This window comes from Amblyomma maculatum, unplaced genomic scaffold, assembly GCF_055883805.1.
Source record: "Amblyomma maculatum isolate TAMU_Amacu unplaced genomic scaffold, ASM5588380v1 scaffold_15, whole genome shotgun sequence".
Lineage (NCBI taxonomy): Eukaryota > Metazoa > Arthropoda > Arachnida > Ixodida > Ixodidae > Amblyomma > Amblyomma maculatum.
In genome coordinates this window covers 2,207,200-2,232,224 of record NW_028146740.1, presented here as the reverse complement: position 1 = coordinate 2,232,224, position 25,025 = coordinate 2,207,200, and the positions used below count along the sequence as shown (strand labels likewise).

General features: G+C 47.2%; 1 protein-coding gene across 1 annotated transcript in view; it reads right to left on the bottom strand.

Annotated features, from left to right (window-relative positions):
- LOC146171939 (transmembrane protein 117-like) overlaps window positions 1-25,025 on the bottom strand; it is a 438,815-nt gene that overhangs the window by 378,053 nt on the left and 35,737 nt on the right. The window lies entirely within an intron of this gene.

Sequence of the window (25,025 nt, the reverse complement as noted above, 5' to 3'; positions counted from 1 at the left end):
TATCCTTCTTCAGGGATCATCAGCTGATGCTTCTGCAGGCAGACAAGGAGGGAGGATTTGCCGTGCTACCAGCGGGGGTGTTTCACGACAAGGCCGTTGACGCCGTCAGAAGGAACTTTATTACCAAGAACGTGAAGACATCCAAGGTAAAGGCTCAAGCCATAGAACTATACAAGGACTTGGCTTTAGATAGACTGTCAAGAGCCGTTAACAACTGTAAGCGCAATAGCCTAGAACTGTTTTTCACCGTGAAGACGCACAAATATGACAAGCCGTTCCGGTGCAATTGTGAGTGAAAGGGATACGTGGCAACGGGAGATTAGCTCTTTCCTCCAGAAGTGTTTAAAGAATTTAGTTATACAAGACCCTTTTGTTGTAAAGAATTCAGGTGATGTGGTCTCTTTCCTACAGGGTTCCTCATCTTTAGGTTACGCTGTCTCTTTTGACATAGAGAACCTGTTTTTTTGTATACCGCATGATGCACTATTTTGTGCAGTTAGGTCTTGCATCGACGATAATGGTGTCGTATATTTTCAGAACACCAGCGGCCTAACCCTGGACAATTTCATGAAGCTACTAGAGTTTTATCTTGATTCCACTTTTGTAACGTTTGACAGATCTCTACAGCAGCCAAAGTAATCAGAACCTTAATGAGATTGGCGGTAGGGAAAAACATTCAGACGCTCCACCACTGACGAAGGACGAGGTCAAGAAAGCATTAGAAACTATGAAAAGGGGGAAATCAGCTAGAGATGATCAGATAACTACGGATTTGCTGTTCGGACGGGGGGGGTATCGTGTTAGAAAAACTAGCCACCTTGTATACGCAGTGCCTGGCGTCATCGAAGGTACCGGAACCATGGAAGAATGCAAACATTATCCTCATTCATAAGAAAGGGGACTCTAAGGACCTTAAAAGTTACAGACCAATCAGCTTACTCTCTGTTACGTATAAGGTATTTACTAAGGTAATCGCTAATAGAATCAGGACAACCTTAGACTTCAATCAAGCAAAGGATCAAGCAGGGTTTCGGAAACGGTACTCTACTACCGATCATATCCATACCATCAATCAGGTGATAAAAAAATGCTTGGAATATAACCAGCCCTTATACATAGCATTCATTGATCACGAAAAAACATTTGACTCAGTCGAAACTTCGGCGGTGATGCAGGCATTGCGAAATCAAGGGGTAGACGAGCCGTACGTGAAAGTGCTGGAAGATATATACAGTGGCTGCACAGCAACCATAGTTCTGCATAAAGAAAGTAACAAAATTCCCATAAAGAAAGGTGTTAGGCAAGGAGACACAATCTCCCCAGTACTATTCACAGCTTTCTTAGAGGAAGTATTCAGAGACTTGGAATGGGAGCAGTTAGGGATAAGGGTAGATGGAGAATACCTCAGCAATCTGCGATTTGCTGATGACATTGCCTTGCTAAGCAACTCGGGAGATGAACTACAAATAATGATTGACGACCTAGACAGAAAAAGTAGAAAGGTAGGCTTGAAAATCAATGCAAAAGACTAAGGTAATGTTCAACAGCCTCGGGAAGGAACAGCAGTTTACATTAGGTAGCGAAGTACTGGAAGTAGTAGGCGAATATGTCTACTTAGGACAGGTAGTAACCGCAGATCCGGACCATGAAAAGGAAATAACAAGAAGAATAAGATTGGGATGGAGCGCATTTGGCAAGCACTCGCAGATTATGTCTAGCAGCTTACCGGTATCGCTAAAGAGGAAAGTATATAACAGTTGCATCTTACTTGTACTCACCTATGGCGCTCAAACGTGGAGGCTAACCAAGAGAGTTCTACTTAAGTTGAGGACAACCCAGAGGGCTATGGAACGAAAAATGGTAGGGGTAACATTAAGAGATATGAAGCGTGCAGAGTGGGTCAGAGAAATAACTCAAGTTACCGACATTCTAGTGTAAATTGAGAAGAAGAAATGGACATGGGCAGGACGTAGTGCGAAGAGAGGATAACCGATGGTCGCTTAGGGTAACAAATTGCATTCCAAGGGAAGGAAAGCGTAGCAGGGGGCGGCAGAAAGTTAGGTGGGCGGATGAGATTAAGAAGTTCGCAGGGGTCAACTGGATGCAGCTAGCACAGAACCGGGTTAAGCGGAGAAACATGGGAGAGGCCTTCGCCCTGCAGTGGGTATAGTCAGACTGATGATGATGATGGGCATCGAACATGACGCCTTTCAAATGTTAAACTCCCAGGATTTGACTACTGTTGCTCAATTTATAAACGTCTGCCAGAGCTACGATGAGTTGCGCAAGCAGCGCATCCTCCCTCGACAGCCTTCCGCGCCTGCAGAGTCACTTTCTGTCCTCTCCGCAACATCTGAGACCTCCTCGCTGCCGCAGCAGCTCAACAACTTCATCTGCGAGGAAGTTGCTCGCAAAATATCTCTGCTGCCAACAAACTGCGAGCTGTCCCGCAATTTGGCGCCCCTTCAGCAGGTCATCGCTGACCGCGTGGCGGAGGCCCTTCCATCTGCCCCTCCGCCAGCGCCCATGCCTCAGACTGCGCCGGCCGTGGAGCATACACCGACGTCCCTGTCCCTTTACATGCACTCCTGTCGCACCGCTGACGAACGCTGCCGTCGCTGCACGACCGCGGCCACCTAGCTACTCGGTGTACGCTACGCCTCCAGGGCCTGTGCAAGAATTTCTTCAGGCACCACAGCCTTTGGTTCGACCACGTCCGCTGCGCCTCAATCCATGGCGAACCAGTGATAACCGTCCAATTTGTTATTCTTGTGGATGTGCTAGCCATATTTCCCGCTACTGCCGAAATCGCTCTCCCGATGATTTTCTACCGCGCCGAATGTCAGTTTCCTGGCAGCCGCCCCGAGGTCATTACGCCACCGGCGATCGATCTGCAAGTTCCGTCGCGGATGACCGTACCACCTTTTCTCCTCGCCGCTCAACCTCGCCGCTTCGCCGTTCTCTATCCCCTCTGCGACGGCGTCCCAATCTTGCGCAAGAGGAAAACTGAATGCCCCAGTTCCTGAGGCGACAACTGCGCAACGAGCGAACTGTCAAATAACTCACGTATCTCCCGAAAATCTGCTTGAAGTTTTTGTTGACGGCGTTATAGTACTGGCTCTGGTCGCAACCGGCGCTGCTGTTTCTGCCATGGCTGCAAGTCTTTGCCGTTCATTGCGCAAAGTGACGACACCAATTTCAGGATTCTCGCTATGCAGGGCAAATGCCCAGCCTATAGAGCCTATAGCGGTGTGCACAGCACGAGTCGTCATTCGGGAGGTTGTGTACGTCCTGCTCGCATGATCTCATTTTGGGCTGGGATTTTCTATCGCGTCATAATGCGGTGATAAACTGTGCTCGTGCCGAACTGGAGATTTTTGCGCTACACGAACCATCGCCGGACGTTCCTTATCCCAATGTCGTCGTTGCCGAAGATACTGATCTTCCTGCGTGCTCTTTCGTTCTTGTGCCCACCGCTCGTGCTTTTTCCCGCAGTACCGATGTACTTTTCACCCCATCACCTACCTTTCTAAACCGCAAAAGTCTCCCCCTGCCTTATGCCGTACTTTCTATATCAGCTGGCCTCACCGCGCTCTGGATTTCTAATCCGTTCTCATTTCCCGTATCCCTGCGTCGCGGTGAATGCCTCGGCACGATCCAGCTCATTGATTCTATTCTCCCTGGTGACGCAACACCCGCTTCACAGCCCGCTAAATTGGCTGCACTCACACCGCCTGTTCTTCCGCTGGACCAGTCTTCTGCCGACGTTTTCCTCCGCTCCATCGATGCCAGTCTTCCTGGCCCTCAACGCTCTGAACTCCTCGCACCGCTTCATCAGTTCCGCTCTTCCTTCGACTCTCATCAGCCTGCTTTGAGCCGCACATCAACTGTTGCCCACCACATTGACACCGGTTCCCATGCTCCTCTGCGCCAGCGACCCTATCGAGTGTCTGCCACCGAGCGCCGAGTTATTGAAGTCCAAGTTCATACTATGCTGCAGAATGGCGTGATTGAGCCGTCTAACAGTCCGTGGTCCTCTCCTGTTGTCCTAGTGAAGAAGAAATACGGTTCTATACGCTTCTGCGCCGACTACCGTCGCCTGAACAAAATCACGAGAAAAGACGTCTACCCCCTACCGTGTATAGATGATGCACTGGACTGCTTACAAGGTGCTGAGCTCTTTTCTTAGCATGATTTACGATCCGGCTACTGGCAGGTACCCATGGCTGCGGCAGATCGCCCTAAAACCGCATTTGTCACCCCCGATGGCCTCTTTGAATTTACCGTCATGCCTTTCGGTCTCTGCAATGCCCCTGCTACATTCGAGCGTATGATGGATCTGAGTGGTCTGAAGTGGAAGACGTGCCTCTGTTACCTTGACGACATCGTGGTGTTCTTGCCGGACTTTGCAACCCAGATCTCTCGCCTGAAGCAGGTCTTGACATGCATTGCGAACGCCGGCCTGCAGCTCAACTTGAAGAAGTGTCGTTACGCTGCTCGTGAGCTGACCATTTTAGGCCACGTTGTGTGCAAGGAGGGTATACGTCCTGATCCCGCCAAACTTCGAGCTGTGACCGAGTTTCCGAAGCCTACTACAATCCTACTACGTTTTTTGGGCCTGTGCTCATACTGTCAGCGTTTCATACGGAACTTTGCTTCCACTGTCGCCCCGCTGACTCAGCTCCTCGGCAATACCTCAGATATTTCGCTGTGGTCACCAGCATGCGAGGACGCCTACAACACATTGCGCCGCCTCCTCACAGCCCCACCCATCCTGCGCCATTTTGACCCTGAGGCGCCCACTGAAGTGCATGCAGACGCCAGTGGTGTCGGCATCGGCGCTGTGCTTGCTCAGCGCCCCTCTGGCTTCGGTGAATACGTAGTTGCGTATGCCAGCCGTACGCTCACAAAAGCCGAAGCGAACTACTCTGTAACGGAAAAGGAGTGCTTGGCCATCGTGTGGGCCCTCACAAAGTTTCGCCCTTACCTTTACGGCCGTTCGTTTGATGTAGTCACGGACCATCATGCCCTCTGCTGGCTTTCATCGCTCAAGGACCCTTCCGGCCGCTTGGCACAGTGGGCTCTTCGTCTAAAAGAATATGACATCCGCGTTATTTACCGCTCTGGTCGCAAACATAAAGACGCCGACGCTATATCACGCTCACCGCTTCCAACCGACCTTGCCAGCCTCTCCGTATCAGACTCCGTGGCATCTTCGATCGACGTCAGTGACATGCCTGCCGAACAACGGAAGGATCCATGGATCGCCTCTCTTACTGACTACCTTTCAAACCGAGCAGCGATTGCCCCTTCACGCGCACTTCGCCGCCAAGCTTCCCCCTATGAGATTCGGGATAACCTCCTTTACCGGCGCAACTACAACTCAAGTGGACGGAAATGGCTCCTCGTGATTCCGCGCCATTTACGGACTCAAATATGTACAGCTTTTCATGCCGATCCACAGTACGGACACGCCGGGGTTTTCAAAACGTACACACGAATCCGTCTTTGTTACTATTGGCGTGGTATGTACAACTCGGTTCTCGGGTACGTTCGATCGTGCCTGACGTGCCAACGCCGCAAACCTGCCTCTTCCCGTTCGGCTGGTTAGTTACAGCCTCTCACATGCCCGCTTAGACCCTTAGACCGCATTGGAATTGACTTATATGGCCCTCTTCCGTACACACCCGATGGCAATCGCTGGGTCATTGTCGCCGTCGACCACCTGACGCGATATGCCGAAACCGCCGCGCTCCCAGCTGCAACAGCCCGAGATGTGGCCAGTTTCTTATTGAAGAACTTTATTATCCGTCACGGTGCTCCTCGTGAATTGCTTAGCGACAGAGGCCGTACTTTCTTATCCGAAGTCCTGCCCTGCTAGATCAGTGCGAAATCATTCACCGGACTTGCACCGCTTACCACTCGCAAACAAACGGCCTTGTTGAACGATTTAATCGCACCCTCGGCGACATGCTCGCGAAGTACGTCGTATCAAACCACACGAACTGGGACATTGTCCTTCCTTATATCCCCTATGCGTACAACACTGCTACGCAATCTAGCACGGGTTTCTCTCCGTTCTTTTTGCTTTACGGTCGGCATCCATCTGCTCTCCTTGATACTGTCCTCCCCTACAACCCTGATCCATCAGAATACACTACAGTGAGAGAAGCTGCCAAGTATAACGAAGAATGCCGCCTGCACTTTTACGACCGACTCTCAGTGGCGCCAAAAATATCGCCATGACACCGATCAGAAGAATGCACCACACTTTTAGCCCGGCTCACTTGCGTGGCTATGGGTTCGATTCGGCAGACCTGGCCTCTCAACAAAACTAATGTCCAAGTATCATGGGCCCTACCATGTCGTCGAGCGCACTTCACCAGTGAACTATATTCTTGCGCCGCTTACGCCATCTTCCTATTTGCGACGCTTTGGCCGCGAGACTCTACATGAGCAGAGTCTTAAGCCGTTCTACGAGCCAATTGTACTTTCGTTCCCTTAAGTCGCCAGGATGGCTCCTTTTTCCCTGGCGGGCATTGTGAAGAAGATGAGCCCTTTTTGCTGGACGCTGATGAAAAGGAAGCAGACTGTGGAATTGCCATCGCGCAGATCGTGTTGGTCTTGATCGTCCCGCTTCCCCGTCGACCTCGACGCCGTCCTTCTTCTACAAAAGGGAGTTAGGCAAGGAGACGCGCTCTCCCCAGTACTATTCACAGCTTGTTTAGAGGAAGTATTCAGAGACTTGGAAAGGGAGCAGTTAGGGATAAGGGTAGATGGAGAATACCTCAGTAATCTGTGATTTGCCGATGACATTACCTTTCTAAGCAACTCGGGGGATGAACTGCAAATAATGATTGATGACCTAGACAGGAAAAGTATAAAGGTAGGCTTGAAAATCAATATGCAGAAGATTGAGGTAATGTTCAACAGCCTCGGGAAGGAACAGCAGTTTACATTAGGTAGCGAAGTACTGGAAGTAGTAGACGAATGTGTCTACTGTCCGTAGTAACCGCAGATCCGGACGATGAAAAGGAAATAACAAGAAGAAAGAATAAGGTTGGGATGGAGCGCATTTGGCAAGCACTCGCAGATTATGACTAGCGGCTTACCGATATCGCTCAAGAGGAAAGTATACAACAGCTGCATCTTACCTGTACTCACCTATGGGGCTGAAACGCGGAGGCTAACCAAGAGGGTTCTACTTACGTTGAGGACAACCCAGAGGGTTATGTAACGAAAAATGATAGGGGTAACATTAAGAGATAGGAAGCGTGCAGAGTAGGTCAGAGAAATCACTAAAGTTACCGACATTCTAGCGGAAATTAAGAAGAAATGGACATGCGCAGGACATATAGTGCGAAGAGAGAACAACCGATGGTCGCTTAGGGTAACAAACTGGATTCCAAGGGAAGGAAAGCGTAGCAGGGGGCGGCAGAAAGTTAGGTAAGCGGTGAGGTTAAGAAGTGCGCAGGGGTCAAGTGGATGCAGCTAGCACAGAACCGGGTTAATTGAAGAAATATGGGAGAGGCCTTCGCCCTGCAGTGGGTGATGATGCTGATGCTGATGCTGATGCGGCCATTCCCCTTTGTATCGGGGGATCACAAAGTTCTGGATCAGGCCAGGAGGGTATAGTCAGGCTGATTATTATTATTATTATTATTATTATTATTATTATTATTATTATTATTATTATTATTATTATTATTATTATTATTATTATTATTATTATTATTATGATGATGATGATGAAGCGGGTATTTAGGCACCTTCCCGTTTTACCTATATAAGGTCTTCCCGCATGTGAAAGGCACTACATACACAACTCCTTCTGCGCAACAGACAAACCTCAAGTCATGCTTTATCTAAAGGTGCCTTAGATGTGACCACAACACCACTGAAGGGCGCACCATCCTCAAATCTTGCTCTGCATTAAGGAACTGTCACTTAACAACCAAGCGAATTGTTCTGAAAAGTCTTGTGTTCCCCTTTTTAATGAAACCAAAATTTTGTGCAAACCCGAACTAACAAGAGAAATCTGTGAAGCATTTCATATTCATAAAAATCATGACTCATGTGTAAGCACCCCTTTTGTATCTGTTCATGACTGTCAATTAAAATATATCTTGATTCCAAAGACTGAGTTATCTGTTTGGTGTTGCACATGTGCTCCTGGTTGTGAAAAGAGTATATTTTGAGTGCTTCTTTCTAATAAACTGCAGTTGATAGTGAGCGCCGGTGTTGTCTTCTTCCTTGTCCCTTATCCTTCATCTCCGCGCTGTTATTCCTTAAAAATGTACACCATTTATTAAATGTTTAGAGCCCATGGGGCCTACTTCTGAGCCATACTATGTGGCTTGCAATGCATTCACAGGTTTTCAAACTTGCTGAAGAAGATTTTCTTCCTACCCTCTCCAATGGCTAGGAGTTGTTAAAGAACTCATAATATACGGCTTAAAAGAAAACCCTCTGGGCTCTACACCTTTGGCAAAGGCTATTGCATTTTATTGTTTTAATGCGACCGTAACAATATAGGTGGCAGGCATCCTAACAAGCGGTATAAATTGAAGTTTGTAGAGGCTGATGCACCTACATGTAGTCATGATAATCAGGCAGCTGAAAGCTTCTACGAAGATATAGAATTGACAATGGGTTAAGTACAAATGCTGTTTACTACATTAATGGGCGGCATCAAAGCCAAGGCGGCACTGATGCCACACCTAACGCAATCCAGACCACACCTAACACAATAAACAAGAATGGTGGCACACTGCATCCTGTATTGGCATTGATGCAATACAGGAAGACCAGGCAGTGGGTCACTGTGGCATTATTTCTAAGAGCAGAGAGGAGCTATTAGTTGAGCGCTGTAACTTAGCAATCGTGATTACCTTCTTCAGCAAATGGAATAAACGGACACGAAAAAGGCCTTACGGGGAGACTACAAATTAAACTGACTTCATACTGTGTTCTAACGCCCGCATTATGCAGGATGTATAGGTAATCGGGTAAGTGCGATGCAGTGACCACAGGATGGTCTCGAATTAGTCTAAATCTGAAGGAGGAATGAAACAGATTCGTAAGAAAGAAGTGACTTAGGGGGAGAACAGAAGAATCTAAGATATCGCTACAGAATAGACATTCAGCTTTAACAGAGGATGACGAAATTAGCATATAAGCAATGTAATTTTAAAGGTATCATTAATGAGTGTGCTGTAGAAGCAGGCAGTAGGATACCGATAAACAGACCAAGTATTTGATTAAGAAACACAAGAATATGAAAGCTTCTAACCCAGCAGATAGGATAGAAATGTCATAGCTAATCAATAAACGTAAAGTGGTTGATATAAGGAAGTATAAGGATGTAGTCGAGGGTTCGATGGCGTCTGGTCAGGAATCATGATTAGTTGATCAATTCACTGACCATAGTCAAAAACGACGTTTCGGGAGCGCTACGGCTCCCTTGTTCACAATGAACAACCGGCCGGACGTCCCGGGCTTTTTGTAGCGGTTAGTATTGTTCTTAGAGATAGGATGCCACCATTCTTGTTTATTGTGTCTGGATGATTAGCGACTCAAGATTTCCGTTGTCGCTGCTTCATCCCAGTTAATTTCATGGCCAGTCTCCTTGTGTTCGTCGTCACTTTACGTATATCGTACTGATCATCTTTCAGGCGTCTCGTGAAACATTTTGTTTCGCCTATGTAAACTGCTCAACAGTTGGCGCAGGCAATTTTGTAAACCACGCCGGGAAACTTCGCACGAGGGAGCTTGTCTTTCACATTTACAAGCTCACTTCTTATCTTGCTTGTCGGGGCCATGCTTGCGGAACATCCGTGCCAGCGCCTCATTGATACATACGGGATAGGGGCTCGTTTCGGTGCACTTTCGTCTTCCCTGGCAGATAGGCTTCTTCGATGGAGCCGTGTTCCGAATGAAGGAGAGTGGGTAGCCATTTCTTTTCAAGTCATTTTCGGTGGTCTTCATTTCGTGGTTTAGGGCTGCGTCTTCAGTGCATACTTCCTTGGCACGGTTGATTAGAGACGCAACCATGGACCGCTTATGACTGACTGGGTGCGCTGAATTAAAATCTAGGTACCTTCTAGAATATGTCCGTTTCCGGTAGACGCGAATACCATGGTGTCGAGGAGCAGAAGGCAGCTGCCCCTTACAAAAATGGGTTTTGAAAATCTATTGTCGGACTATTGACCACCTTTTGAATCTACTGCATTTCGATAGACATTCAACACCAGCTGAGTGCAATCTTTACAGGGTCAACATAATTTTCATTGTGTTCTACCCAATAGACTTTCTGTACAATTGTTTCTATAGGATTTTGTTGTCAGTTTTCAACGTTCACGAGGAATTAGCGTATACTGTTCATGCTGACCAATGTTTTTAAATAGTTTTAGGCACCAATGATAAGAACATGATGTAACAATTTCGTTATGCCTTTTTGATCTCACTTGTAATCAACTATTGGCCAGATTCTGCAAAGGGAAATATAAGAGCAGCATGCAGTTGCGTGCTCGTTCATGTTATATAAAGGTACATGGACAGCTTTTAGCATTAACGGTGCACACTTAGCTCAAGCTTCGCAACACGACAGTGAAAATATGCCCTAAAAACATCATGGTGGCAAAGGCTTCACTAATAATGCAAATACATCGTTGAATGTCAATCAGAATCCGTAATGAATCAGCTTCTGTATGTCGCAGAAGGTAACTTTAGTGGTAGGACATATTTTATATTTATTATAAAACAAGTTCAGTGAGTCATCATACTACAAACAAGATCCTAGATTGCACCTACTATGTATGGCAGGACAGAGCTTTCTTAAACCAGTTGCAAAGTTAACTATATGCTTCAGGGTCTGACATTCTGCTCAAGCCTAGGTGTTTTTGCAAGTAGCTTATTGCCGCACAATGAGATGCAGTCTTTACTGGAGTACTCCACCGTACTGTGTCTTTGGAGGGTTTTACTGTTATTTTTTTTCTTTCCTTTCTTAAGGTGGACACCATGCTAAAATGAAGTCACTTTAAACCTTGGGGGTTCTAATAATCACGGATTGATCCTGCGGATATTATAGAGTTAACAAGAATAGCAAAAACATTCGCGTATTAAAGAAAAAAGAAAAAGAACAGGATTGCACGCGTCTTCTATCCGCGACTCTTCTTTCTAAACACGGATTCGGCCGCCGCCTTGCTCCTGTCCATACCTCACTTGCCCCTGTGCCCGCGGACGGCGCCAGCAAGTCAGAAGGGGTCGAGGGTCGCTTCCTGTCTGCTGGGGAAAAAAAGGGGGGGAGGGGGTGCTCCCCACTGGATCTCTGCTCTCTACCTTCTGCGTGGTTTCTCTTCACGGAGACGACCTTGGATTCAGCATAGCCGCATAGCCGGACTCGCGCGGCGGTGGCAGCGGCTTCCCCTTTTCACCGAACCTGCTCTTCTGCGCCCCGTTTTCTTTTCACGCAGACGCGGGTGCGCTGAGTGCGGCGATGGGCTAGTTCAGTTGGCGTTTTCCCGCCCCCGTGGTCCTATCTTGCACTGTGAGCGAAGCACCATATGTAGGTTCTTCGCTGGTGATTATCACAAAGATCGTTTTGCTCAAACTGGAGCGCGAACGTACGCACTGAAGTCTTCGGAGGACTCCGCTGTTGGGCGGCAGCTTCTGCGCGAGGAGGACGCGTTTAAGAAGTTCAACAGTCGCAGGCGTTTTGGATTCAAGGCGAAAAGCCGGAACGGGCAGAGCGTCTGCACTTTGGTGACGCATCTTGCACTGTGAGCGAAGCACCGTATGTAGGTTCTTCACTGGTGATTATCACAAAGATCGTTTTGCTCAAACTGGAGCGCGAACGTACGCACTGAAGTCTTCGGAGGACTCCGCTGTTGGGCGGCAGCTTCTGCGCGAGGAGGACGCGTTTAAGAAGTTCAACAGTCGCAGGCGTTTTGGATTCAAGGCGAAAAGCCGGAACGGGCAGAGCGTCTGCACTTTGGTGACGCATCTTGCACTGTGAGCGAAGCACCGTATGTAGGTTCTTCACTGGTGATTATCACAAAGATCGTTTTGCTCAAACTGGAGCGCGAACGTACGCACTGAAGTCTTCGGAGGACTCCGCTGTTGGGCGGCAGCTTCTGCGCGAGGAGGACGCGTTTAAAAAGTTTAACAGTCGCAGGCGTTTTGGATTCAAGGCGAAAAGCCGGATCGGGCGGAGCGTCTGCACTTTTCGTGTTTGTGCCAGTCTTGTACAGTGTAATTGAACGAGTGAAACTGCGCAAAAAAGACGGGACGTAAGAAACACACAGGCACCAACAAGGCGCAGTTATATATATATATATATATATATATATATATATATATATATATATATATATATATATATATATATATATATATATATATATATATATATATATATATATATATATATATATATATTGAGTACCTGCGCATGAGTTATTTGCACACACGCGCGGCCACACACATGCAGTTTTGCATCTTACGCGTAAACGTTGATGTTTGGAATTAAGCTGTGAAATTATACAAGATCTTACTTAGCTTACGGATACATCACTACATGTATATATATATATTGTTACGGTACGCAGTGAAAGAGACGATGACGAAGTGCTGGGCTAGTGGAGAAAGACGACGCTGCAGCTACGTCTGGTTCTCCTGTGAGTGTGTCCCTGACGGTGAACTGTTGCGGCTACGACGTACCATCGCCTCCTAACCTCTCGACGTGCCTCGTAACATCTTGGTGGAGCTGCTGGGTAAGACACCAATACCACAAGCTGGATCTCCGTAGTGGCCGCCACCTTGGTGCTAGCACTATGCAGTCCGACGCAGCTACCTCTACAGCGGCACAACCAGCGCCCACTGTCGTCGTTGCTCAGCCTCGAGATCCGGGAACCTTTTGCGGCACCGATGACATCGACGTCGAAGACTGGCTCGCTATGTACGAGCGAGTCAGTAAGCACAACCGATGGGACGCAACGTTGATGCTTGCAAATGTCATTTTCTACCTGGCTGGTACGGCGCGCGTCTGGTTCGAGACGCACGAAGATCTAACATCCTGGGACATGTGCAAAGAGAAGCTTCGGGATCTCTTTGGCAAGCCGATCGAACGCAAGCTCGGCGCTAAAAGGGACCTGGCATCGCGAGCACAGTCGTCGACCGAATCATATCTGTCGTACATACAAGACGTACCAGCTTTATGCCGCAAAGTGAACAGCGCCATGCCCGAGTGTGACAAGGTGGGCCACATCTTAAAGGGCATTGCTGACGACGCTTTTAATCTTCTATTTTGCAAAGATTGTACGACGGTCGACTCCGTCCTCGAGGTATGCCGGCGGTTTGAGCAAGCTAAACATCGTCGTATTGCTCCCCGCTTCGACCGCTTGCCAAGCACAGTTGCTACGTCTTCGTGCGAAGATCTGCCAACACTGCAGCAGCCATCCCATGAGCCAAACTTGGCCAGGATCGTTCGCAGAGAGCTGGAGGCAATGGCCCCCGTCGCATTCACACCTCAGCCGGCGGATGCTACTATAGCACTGATCCAAGCTGTCGTTCGCCAAGAATTCGCGAACGTGGGCCTTAGTGCGAGCGTAAGCCTCAGCTCTGGTCAGCCATCCGCACAGCCATCTGTCCAGCCCACCGTTCCGGTGGTAGCTGCTGCGGCTCCGACTGCGCCCTTCCCGACGCGATACCCCGAATCTACCCGACGCTACCGCAACACAAAAGAATGGCGGACCTTGGACAACCGACCCATCTGCTTCAACTGCTCAAGTGCCGGCCACATTTCTCGCCATTGCCGCAGCCGTTGGGTTCTGCCACCTCGACCTCGCTACTATCATGATCGCAGCACCGCCTACGGACCACACCCAACCTCTCTCCGTGATACGCCCTCTCGTTACTTTAACCCGCCATCCCCGCGCATGTCCAGCCGATCGCCGTCTCCCCAGACCCGCCGTTCCCGCTCGCCCCTACCTCACCGTTCCTCGTCCCCTCACTTCTCTGGCCCGCTCCCGGAAAACTGATCAATGCAGCTCCCGGAGGTGCAGCTGCATTGACGACCCGGCCCGAAAATCCTCTGCTGACCCTCGCTCATCGCCGCAATCTTCTAGATATCTGTGTAGACGGTATGCCTGTTACCGCCCTCATTGACACTGGTGCCCAAATTTCCGTCCTCAGCTCTTCGTTTCGCCGCCGAATCAAAAAAAGTTGTCACGCCCGCCTCTTCATCAGCCGTTCGTGTCGCCGATGGAGGCGTCGCTGCCGTCGTGGGACTTTGCACTGCGCGCGTGAGCATTTGTGGTCGAACTACCCCTGTGCTCTTCACTGTAATCGACCGCTGCCCTCACGATGTGATCCTCGGCATCGACTTTTTTAACGGCGCACTCTGCCCTGATTGATTGTCCAAGTGGCCTCCTTCGCTTAGACTTGCCTTTCTGCTCCGACCGCACAGATATCAAGCCACGCCTCTGCTCCGTCGAGTTTGTTCGCCTACCGCCCGAAGCTGCCATGTATGTTCCTTTGGCCCCGTTTCCTGCTATTCCTGATGGTACATACGTCACTTGTCCAATCACCGATGTTGTTCTCCACCGTAACGTCATACTCCCTCACACTGTCCTGGCCGTCACGGATAACAGAACCTATCTTCCCGTCCTTAACTTTAGCCGCTCTGTCCAAGTTTTGCCCCATGGCACTGCACTCGCTGATTTGCTTCCGTTGGCTGACTGCGAAGTTTCTGCCCTCAAGCCTGTGCCTCTGTCTGAACCCGCCGTATCAGCTTCTCGTTCGACCCTTTTTACTCCCATTATAGCACCGGATTTGACACCTCAGCAAGCCAGTGCTCTCTCCGACCTTTTGTTTTCGTACAGCGACATTTTTGATTTTGGCGACCGACCTTTGGCCCAGAAATCTGTCGATACCCATCGCATCAATACTGGTGATGCCAGCCCTATTCACAAAAGGCCTTATCGAGTCTCTCTTGCTGAGCGCCACGTGATACAGAAGGAGGTCGACAAGATGTTGACAAATAATATTATTGAGCCCTCCTGCAGTCCCCGGGCGTCTCCTGTCGTTTTAGTCAAAAAGGAAGATCAAACTTGGAGATTCTGTGTAGATTACCGCCACCTCAATCAGATCGCTAAAAAAGACGTTTATCCGCTCCCGAGAATTGACGACGCCCTCGACTGCTTGCATGGTGCCAGCTATTTTTCCTCGATCGACATGCGTTCCGGCTACTGGCAAATAGCTGTCGACGAACGGGATCGAGAGAAAACCGCATTTATCACCCCTGACGGACTATACCAATTCAAGGTCATGCCATTTGGCCTCTGCAACGCTCCGCTTCTCCGTTGCTTCAAGTGGACAACGTGCTTATGCTACTTAGATGACGTTGTCGTTTTCTCTCCCACGTTCACAAGTCACCTTGAACGGGTTTCTACGATACTGGCAGTCTTTCGCCGCGCCGGCCTTCAACTCAACGCAAAAAATGCAGCTTCGGCCGCCGCCAGATCAAAATCCTGGGACATTTGGTTGACGAAAATGGTGTGCAGCCCGACCCAGAGAAAGTTCGTGCAGTCCGCGAGTTCCCCACACCACGTAATACAAGTGATGTGCGAAGTTTTCTCGGACTCTGCTACTACTTCCGTCGCTTCATTCGGAACTTCGCTGACCTAGCACGTCCCCTTACCTCCCTTTTGCAGAAAAACGTGAATTTCTCGTGGAGCCGTGAACAAGCTCAGGCCTTTACAACGCTCATTTCCGCGCTCACCGCTCCTCCTGTACTGGCGCACTTCGACCCGTCTGCGCCTACAGAACTGCGCACCGACGCTAGCGGACATATGGTATTGGCGCCATCCTTGCCCAGTACCAGCACGGCCACTCTCGTGTGATCGCCTATGCCAGCCTCCTTCTATCTCAGTCCGAGCGCAATTATTCCATTACGGAGCGCGAATGTCTTGCCCTTGTTTGGGCGTTTATTTATTTATTTATTTACAGAAGACTGCTGGCTTTATTGCAAAGCCTTAAGCAGGAGTGGGTGTAAAATACACTTTGACAAAAAGAAAACCTCCCTGAGGTACACGCAACTCGGCACAAAATACCGAAAGGAACAACATTATACAATAATAGACGACGCCTGGCGTCAAAATGAGCACTGAAAAAAAAAAAAGAAAATGTTGAATGCTGCAAAATTGTTACGAATTCCTAAGCGACTCCGTAAATGACTCCACAGTAGAAGCCTCTACAATATTCGCTTTGAGGACATTCCATTCCCGCACAGTACGGGGGAAGAAAGAATTCTTGTATGTTTCAGTGCGGCATGAGTATTCCTTCACTTTTAAAGAATGGTAGGATCGTGTCGAACGACCCGGGACGAGCTCAATGTACTTGCTGCTGTTAATTCCTAATTTGTTGTGAACAATCATGAACATATATTTAAGCCTCTCGCGGTATCTCCTGAGCTGCAAAGAATCCAAATTTGCTTTCTCAAGTAGCATGGTAGGGGACGTCTGCCAGGTGTAAGAATAATAAATAAATCGCACTGACTTTCTTTGAATATTTTCGAGTGTTTTAATGTTTTCTTTAGTATAAGGGTCCCACACAACAGAGGCGTATTCTAAAACAGGTCGGATAAAAGTTTTGTAAGCTAGTAACCTAATTTCCTGCGTAGAGTACCGGAGATCTTCTTAAAAAGCCAAGTTTTTTCATAGCTTTATTTTTAATATTAGAAATGTGTTTGTTCCACCGTAGGTCAGAGCTAATCGTTAATCCCAAGTACTTTTAGCTGTCCACGGTAGACAGGGGATGGTTATTAATAGTATAGGCAAAACTTAATGGCCGCTTCTTCCGCGTAAAAGACATTGAAACTGTTTTTTTAGTATTAATACTCATCTGCCACGTTGAGCACCAATCATGAATTTTAACCAAGGCGTCATTAAGAAGAAGCTGGTCAGCAGGAGTTCGTATTTCATGATATAATACACAATCGTCGGCAAACATCTTGATTTTGACAGGAATGTCTTTAACAATGTCATTTATAAAAATTAAAAAGAACAATGGCCCAAGTACTGAGCCTTGTGGGATACCGGAGCTTACCAAAGCTGGGCTTGAACATGCATTGCCGATTGATATGGACTGATATCGAGACGATAGATATGCTTGTATCCACGTCAACAGTAGATCGTTTTTAAAGATAGTATTTAGCTTTAGCAAGAACTTACTGTGTGAGACCCGGTCAAATGCTTTTTCGAAATCTAAAAAAATGACATCAATTTGACATTGGTTAGCAATGGCTGCGGCAAAATCCTGCATCGTCTCTAGAAGTTGGGTCACTGTAGAGAAGCCTTTGCGAAAACCGTGTTGCCGGTCGTCAATTACGTGATTGGTTTCCAGGAAGGCTGATATATGCCCAAAAAGTATATGTTCAAGTATTTTTGAAGAAGTACACAGTAAAGATATTGGCCTATATGAGCTAAGTAGAGATGAATTTTCAGTTTTGGGAATAGGAATAATTTTTCCGTGCTTCCAGTCCTCCGGGAGCTCGGCGTTTAATAGAGACTTCTTAAATATGAGCGTTAAGTACTTGGAACACCATTCGGCATATCTCACAAGAAACGTATTTGGTATGTCATCAATTCCCGGCGTCTTTTTTGCGTCACAATTGAGAAGCAGAGAGAAAACACCTACTTCAGTTACAGATACATCAGTAATAGGCGGACAAGCTGAGTGAAAATGAGGCTTTCTACCATCATCGTGCGTAAACACAGTACAAAAGAAACGGTTGAAAGACGAAGCAATCTGTGTCACATCAGTAATCAGTTCGCCGTCAACGACAACGCTGTACACAGGTTTCTTTTTCTTTGATAACTGCCGCCAGAACTTTGCAGGGGACGAAACAAGAAAGTTTTTCATAGATACGCTAAAGTGATACTCTTTTGCTTTTTTGATACTGTGTTTTAAGTTCAAGCGCATATCAGACAGTTTAGCAGCATCAACTGCCGACTGGCTTCGCCGAAGTTTTTTGCGAACTCTCTTAATCTTTCGTCCCATGCGTACAAGTTCCCTCGTCATCCAAGGGCTGCTGGCGCGTAGGGTAATTACCCGAGTAGGCACAAAACGCGAAATGCAATTCAGAGCAAGGTTCTTAAAGAAAACCCAGAGATTTTCTACTGAGCAGTCGCAGGATTCGTAAAGAACCACAAAATCTGAGAATGAAATATCAAGTAAGTCTAAAACTGCAACATCATCAGCACGCGAGAAGTTTGGCACAACACGCACCTCTTTCTTTTTATTTTTCGGAAGAAGCAATGGAATGTTTAAAGATACCATAACATGGTCAGATATGCCTTCGAAATATTGAAGTAGAGGACCGCGACGAAAGACACTGTTACTAACGAAGAAAAGATCAAGAATGGATTTCTTATCCTTTTGTATACGTGTTGCTTGCTTTACTAATTGAGTTAAATCGTGATCAAGTACGATGTCTACAAGAAGTTCGGCTGATGTGCAGAGCGGCTCTGGAAACTGTTTGTCCCAATTGACGAGCGGCATGTTAAAGTCTCCAGCCAATAGTACATTACTTGATTGTGCTTTTGTAGTACATAAGAACTCATTTAGTTTCTCAAAGAAAACACCGTCACCTCGTGGTGGGCGGTAAAACGCGCCAATAACAAGACTAAGTTCATTTAGAATTAGTTTACAAATGACGCATTCAATTCCTTGCACGCAAGGCAGCCTGATTACTTGGAAAGATTCTTGAAAAAGAATTGCAACACCACCACCGCGAGAAGTCCTGTCTTTGCGCATAATTCTGTATCCTGGTGGTGTAATTTCTTCATCAGTGATATCAGAGTGCAGCCAGGTTTCGGTGATTATAATGATATGCGGTTTATGCGCTACTACTATACTTTCCAAATCCTCAGACTTGTTCACAATGCTCCGGGCGTTAAACTGAATACATTTCAGCGATTTAATTTGATTGTTCTCGATTCATTGGTCACTTTGTTTTCGATTCCGGCTGCCATGCTCTAGGACTCTTTCTTTGCTAGTGTCATCCCAAACAAACAGATCGTCACCAATTTTTATCTTGTTGTAGATTAGCTTAACCTTCAGACCGGCTTTTCGAATCTCTGCGGTGCTTTCCCAGAGATTCTGCCGTATCTGCCGCGTGGTATACGAAAAGTCTTCTGAAATGGAGTAATCGGTGTCTTTTAGTTTCGAGCAGTTTTTCAGTATGTTAACTTTCTCACGATGATCCATCAACTTGATAATAACAGGTCGATGCTTGTTAGGTTGCTTGCGACCGATTCTATGAATTCTCTCGGCTGAAACAACTTTCGTGTCCATTTTGTCACAGAACACGCCTTTCAACACACTCTGTGACAGTTCTTCGTAAGTTTCATTCAATTTTTCAGGAATTCCGAACACGATTACATTATTTCGTCTGCCCCGGTCTTCTAAGTCGACAAGCTTCCTTTCTAAGCCTGTAACTCGTGATTCTAGCTCCCGGCTTAAATCTCTGAATTCATTTATAGCTGATGTGAATTCTTCCACTTTGTGCAATTTGGCCTCAATTTCGCCCAGTCTCCGCTGAATATCTTTCTGGCCTTCAAGGAGCTGGGTCAGTAGCTGTTCAGTGGGTGGCCCAGGGTTGGACTCAATGTCGCCACACAGCATAAGTAGAGACAATACGAAGTCACGACCAATAAAATAAACTTCAAGCACTCTACGTGGGCATGTCAGCTGGATAAGGCACATATTATTGGATTTGATTGTAGAAACATTGCTACTAACCTGCATGAAAAACAGGAATGGATTTGACATGGTGTCGACTGGATGCCCAAATTCCGCCCTTATTTGTTTGGGCGGCCCTTCAGCGTAATGACGGACCATCATGCCTTGTGTTGGTTGTCATCACTTAAGGACCCTACTGGCCGCTTAGGTCGCTGGGCCTTGCGATTACAAGAATACACGTTTACTAATGTGTACAAGTCAGGCCGCCTACATCAAGACGCCGACTGCTTGTCCCGCCAACCCGTTGACCCTCCTGAACTTCCTGACAATACTGCTGACGACTGCGTTTTGTCCATTTCGAACTTTCTCCACATCGGCCTCGAACAGAGTCGTGATCCTTCCCTGCGCCCCATTATTGATCACCTGCGCAACGACAGCACCGATCCGCCCATCAGTATGTTTGTGCTGCTTAATAACACATTATACCGACGCAATATGCGCCCAGATGGTGTAGACCTTTTGCTTGTTGTCCCAACACATCTACGCTCTGCTGTTCTTGCGCACCTTCATGATGCTCCTACAGCAGGGCACCTAGGAGTGTCCCGCACATACGACAATGTTCGACGGCAATTCTACTGGCCTGGCCTCTACCGCTCTGTTCGTCGCTACGTCGCCGCCTGTGAGCTGTGTCAGCGCAGGAAGAACCCGTCTCTTCACCCTAGTGGGCCCCTGCAACCACTCGTAGTTCCAACTGAGCCCTTTTCTCGAGTTGATCTCGACCTACTTGGGCCATTTCCCACATCCACTTCAGGGAACAAATGGATTGCCGTAGCGACCGATTGCGCCACCCGGTATGCCATAACCAGAGCTATCCCCACCAGCTGTGCCTCCGACGTTGCAGACTTTCTTTTGCATGACGTCATCTTGCTTCATGGTGCTCCTCGTCAACTGCTCACCGATCGCGGTCGCTGCTTCCTTTCTAAAGTTGTTAATGACCTTCTGCGCTCATGCGCTACGCGCCACAACTTCACAACGGCCTACCATCCACAAACGAACAGTCTTACTGAGCGCCTTAATCGTACCCTGACCGATATGATGTCAATGTAAGTTTCTGACCATCACCGTGACATCTCTTTACCTTTCATAACATTCGCTTATAACTCCTCACAGCATGATACCGCCGGATACTCTCCCTTTTATCTACTCTTCGGCCACGACCCTCTACTTCCCTTCGACACCTTACTGCCTCTTGACGATTCCTCCTGCAGTTACGCTTCTGATGCCATCGCCCGCGCTGATGCCGCCCGTCATATTGCTCGAGACCGGCTTCGTGCGTCCCAGCGTTCTCAAAAGCACCGTTACGATCTCCAGCACCGTGACGCCTACTACCCTCCTGGCTCCCTCGTACTCCTCCGGCTCCCTGCTCGATGTGCGAGAAACTACGTGGGCCCTTCCAGTCTACAAATCAGTCTACATCCAGGTCGTTCCAGTCTACAAATCAGGTAACAGAGACTCGCCCTTGAATTACCGCCCCATTTCATTGACTAGTGTGCCTTGTAAAATCATGGAACATGTCATCTACTCACAAATCGTAAACTTCTTGGACCGAAACCATTTTTTTCACCCTTCACAACACGGGTTTCGTAAGGGCCTCTCTTGCGAAACCCAACTAGCGCTTTTCCTTCACGACTTGCACACTAATCTAGACCGTAATATGCAGACCGACACCATCTTTCTTGATTTCGCCAAAGCTTTTGATAAGGTTCCCCACCGCCGGCTATTACTAAAACTCTCAAAGCTGAACCTACCCCCTAATATTTTCAAATGGATTGGAGAATTCCTAACTAACCGTTCTCAGTCAGTCTATCTTAACGGCCATCTGTCTACATCTCTCCCGGTTACTTCAGGCGTCCCACAAGGTTCTGTCCTCGGTCCCCTCCTATTCTTAATATATATTAACGACTTGCCCCTGCATGTTTCCTGTAGTATTCGAATTTTCGCAGATGATTGTGTTATTTACCGCACCATTAATAACTGTCACGATCAATACACTCTTCAGACAGAGCTTAACAACGTACTAAATTGGTGTAATAACTGGCTAATGTCCCTCAATCCTAGTAAATGTAAACTCATGTCCTTCACTCATCGTCACAATCCATATCTCTTTCATTATTCAATTTCTAACACACAGATTGAGCAAGTACAATCATATAAATATCTAGGAGTCACTCTCTCTTCTAATCTATCATGGCAGGTTCATGTCGGTAACATCATTTCAGCATCAAACAAAACACTCGGTTTTCTAAAACGTCACCTTCGTCTTGCCCCACCACATGTTAAATTGCTCGCGTATAAATCAGTTATAAGACCCAAATTAGAATATGCATCCCCATCTGGAGCCCACATCAAGCATATCTAATCACCGCATTGGAAGCTGTGCAGAATCGTGCTGCCCGATTCATTCGTTCCTCATAGTCATATATGACGTCAGTGTTTCATCCTTGAAAGCTACATCCGGACTGCCACCCCTCTCTCTACGTCGTCGCATTGCTAGCCTTTATCACAAATGCTTTTATTCTCCTCTCAATCAAGCACCGTATATCGCCGCCGCATCACGCATATCTCACCGCACCAGTCATCCCCTTCAAGTTGCCCGCCCACTATCACGCACTGCTACGTTTTCAGCTTCGTTGTTTCTTCGAGCAGCCACGGACTGGAACGGCCTACCCCATGACATCGTCGCCATCGCTTCAACATCTGCTTTTCAAGAACGCGTAACAGATCACCTTCAATGTGATTTTACCATCGCTGTTTGTTTTCCTCACTACAAATGTAATCCCACCCCTTATGTAACACCCCCTGAAATGGGGGCCTTTAAGGAATAAAACTGAACTGAACTGAACTTACCAGGTCTTGCGGCAACTTACCGACGTGACGTACGAGATTATCCCTGTGAACCGCCACTCTTCTGCAAACCATCATCCAGAAGTCGTGCATGTCGCCCGTCTCAAACCTTATATCTCGCGCTCACCTGTGTAGTCTACGCACCGGGACTGTGCTTCTTCCGCGGGGGAGGTATTGTTACGGTACGCAGTGAAAGAGACGATGACGAAGTGCTGGGCTAGTGGAGAAAGACGACGCTGCAGCTACGTCTGCTTCTCCTGTGAGTGTGTCCCTGACGGTGAACTGTTTTCGGCTACGACGTACCATCGCCTCCTAACATCTCGACGTGCCTCGTAACAACATATATATATATATATATATATATATATATATATATATATATAGGGAGAACTGAACGATATGGTAGTGCTGCCGAGTTGTGAAGGCAGCGGTCGATGCCATCTAAAGAAAGACCGTGACAACTCATTTTAGATAAGAAATGCAATTTCTTGAGCTATGACGTGCCTTTGCTTTTTTCTTAGGTTAGTATATACCGCAACTTAATTATGATTTTCATTGGTTATTTCAGCATACACACGCGAGGAGTTCCCGAACGTATCAGCGTTTTACAGAAAGAACAGCCTGGCGTCATACCTTGCGCATGAATTGAAATAAAGCAAATAAACAACCCAGCTCAAGTTATGGGTTCACCAAAGATGCAATCTTTATTTTTTCTTTCTCATTAACGCGCATTTTAATTCTGTGTTCCCTTTCCGCTGCGGAACAACAGAAAATGGTAAGTGATCAACGGTTAGCCAGGAGCAGGCACGAGGTGGTTTACATTAATGCAAAAGTAGCACAGCACATATCCTTACTGCGGTCAGTCAACACATTCTATGTTCTGCTCGACCAATCAACAATTTAATCAGGTAAGTGTGGGTTAATGAGTGAGTAAGTATAATGGGGCTTAAAAGATCAAGATCTTTTTTGTTCTTTTAAGCCTCACTATGCTTATCATTAACCAGCCTCTGTCCTGTGTCTGCTGTGGTTTTATTTTCCTTATGTCTCACCGACTGGCCTACACCTCTACCCTGCTAAGCACTTATCTGACAGGATTGTTGATTGGTCAGGCAGAGCATAGAATGTGGTGACTTATCGGAGCTAGGAGATGTACTGTACTACTTTTGCATTAATGAAAATCACCTCGTGTCTTCTCCTGGCAAACAGATGGTCGTGTACTATTTTTTGTTGTTCAGGAGTGGAAAGGTAGCAGAAAATCAAAAAGCGTCACTTGCAGAGTTTCTGAAGCATTTGAGCTTGAAATCAACAGAATTTCAGTGGCGCGAATTCGAAAAGCGCTCTTAAGAAACACATGGGCCACTATTCCAAAAGAGCTCAACATGTGGTCAACACGGCACCTTCAAAGATGTCGATGATTGTCGATAGTTTCAACAGCGTATGTTGACATATCTGGTCCGAATTTCTATAGACACCCAACATACATTTTTGTAAGGGTTAGCCGTCGGTCTCGTCCTCAACAGTACAGTTGATTGAGGGCGTTGAGGTGATCGAGGAAAGTGCTCCTGCGCTTTCGATCTATGGCATAGAAGCAGTCGTCCACATACCTTAGCAACACTTTTTGTCGCGGTTGGAAGGTGGCCAAAGCTTTGTTTTGGATGGTTTCCATAGCGATGTTAGCCGCTGTGACTGAGATGGCTGCCCACATTGCTGTGCCAAAGGTCTGTTCATAGGAGTTGCCGCTGTACGTAAAATATGTGTTGGCGACACGAAAATGCAAAAGTTGGCAAAGTTCCGCTGCTTCGAACAGCGTGCGATCTTGTTACGTCATCATCTAGGCGCTGTTTATATATTTCAACTGCGAGACCAACAGGTACGCTTGTAAAAAGCGAGCAGACATCGAAGAAACGATCTCGTCTGTGTCTTCTAGGGCAACCGCTTTGACTTTGCCGATAAAGTCGGATGAATTCTTGATGTTCATGCCTGTCTTGCCCACCAGCAGGGCTAGGTACTGTGACAACGAGTACAACAGAGACTTCATAAAATCCACTATCGGACTCCCTTTGGCAATCCTTATATGAGCAACCAACTAGCACTTCAACGCATGAATATATAAACATGCTTAGCTATGACTGTTAATCACTACAATGGCATGGCTCCGCATGACTATGGAATGTATGTCAAATGATGACTTGTAAGGCCACATCTGACTGGAAATTAGTAAATATGCTTTGCTATTAGTGGCAATGACTACAATGACTAGGCATGGTTGAGCATGACTACGGAACGATCAATATGTCAAACGACGACTCATAATATCTGCAACTGACTAGAAATGAGTAAAAAGGCAACCGATGAAAGTCAAATGACACGAGAGGAAG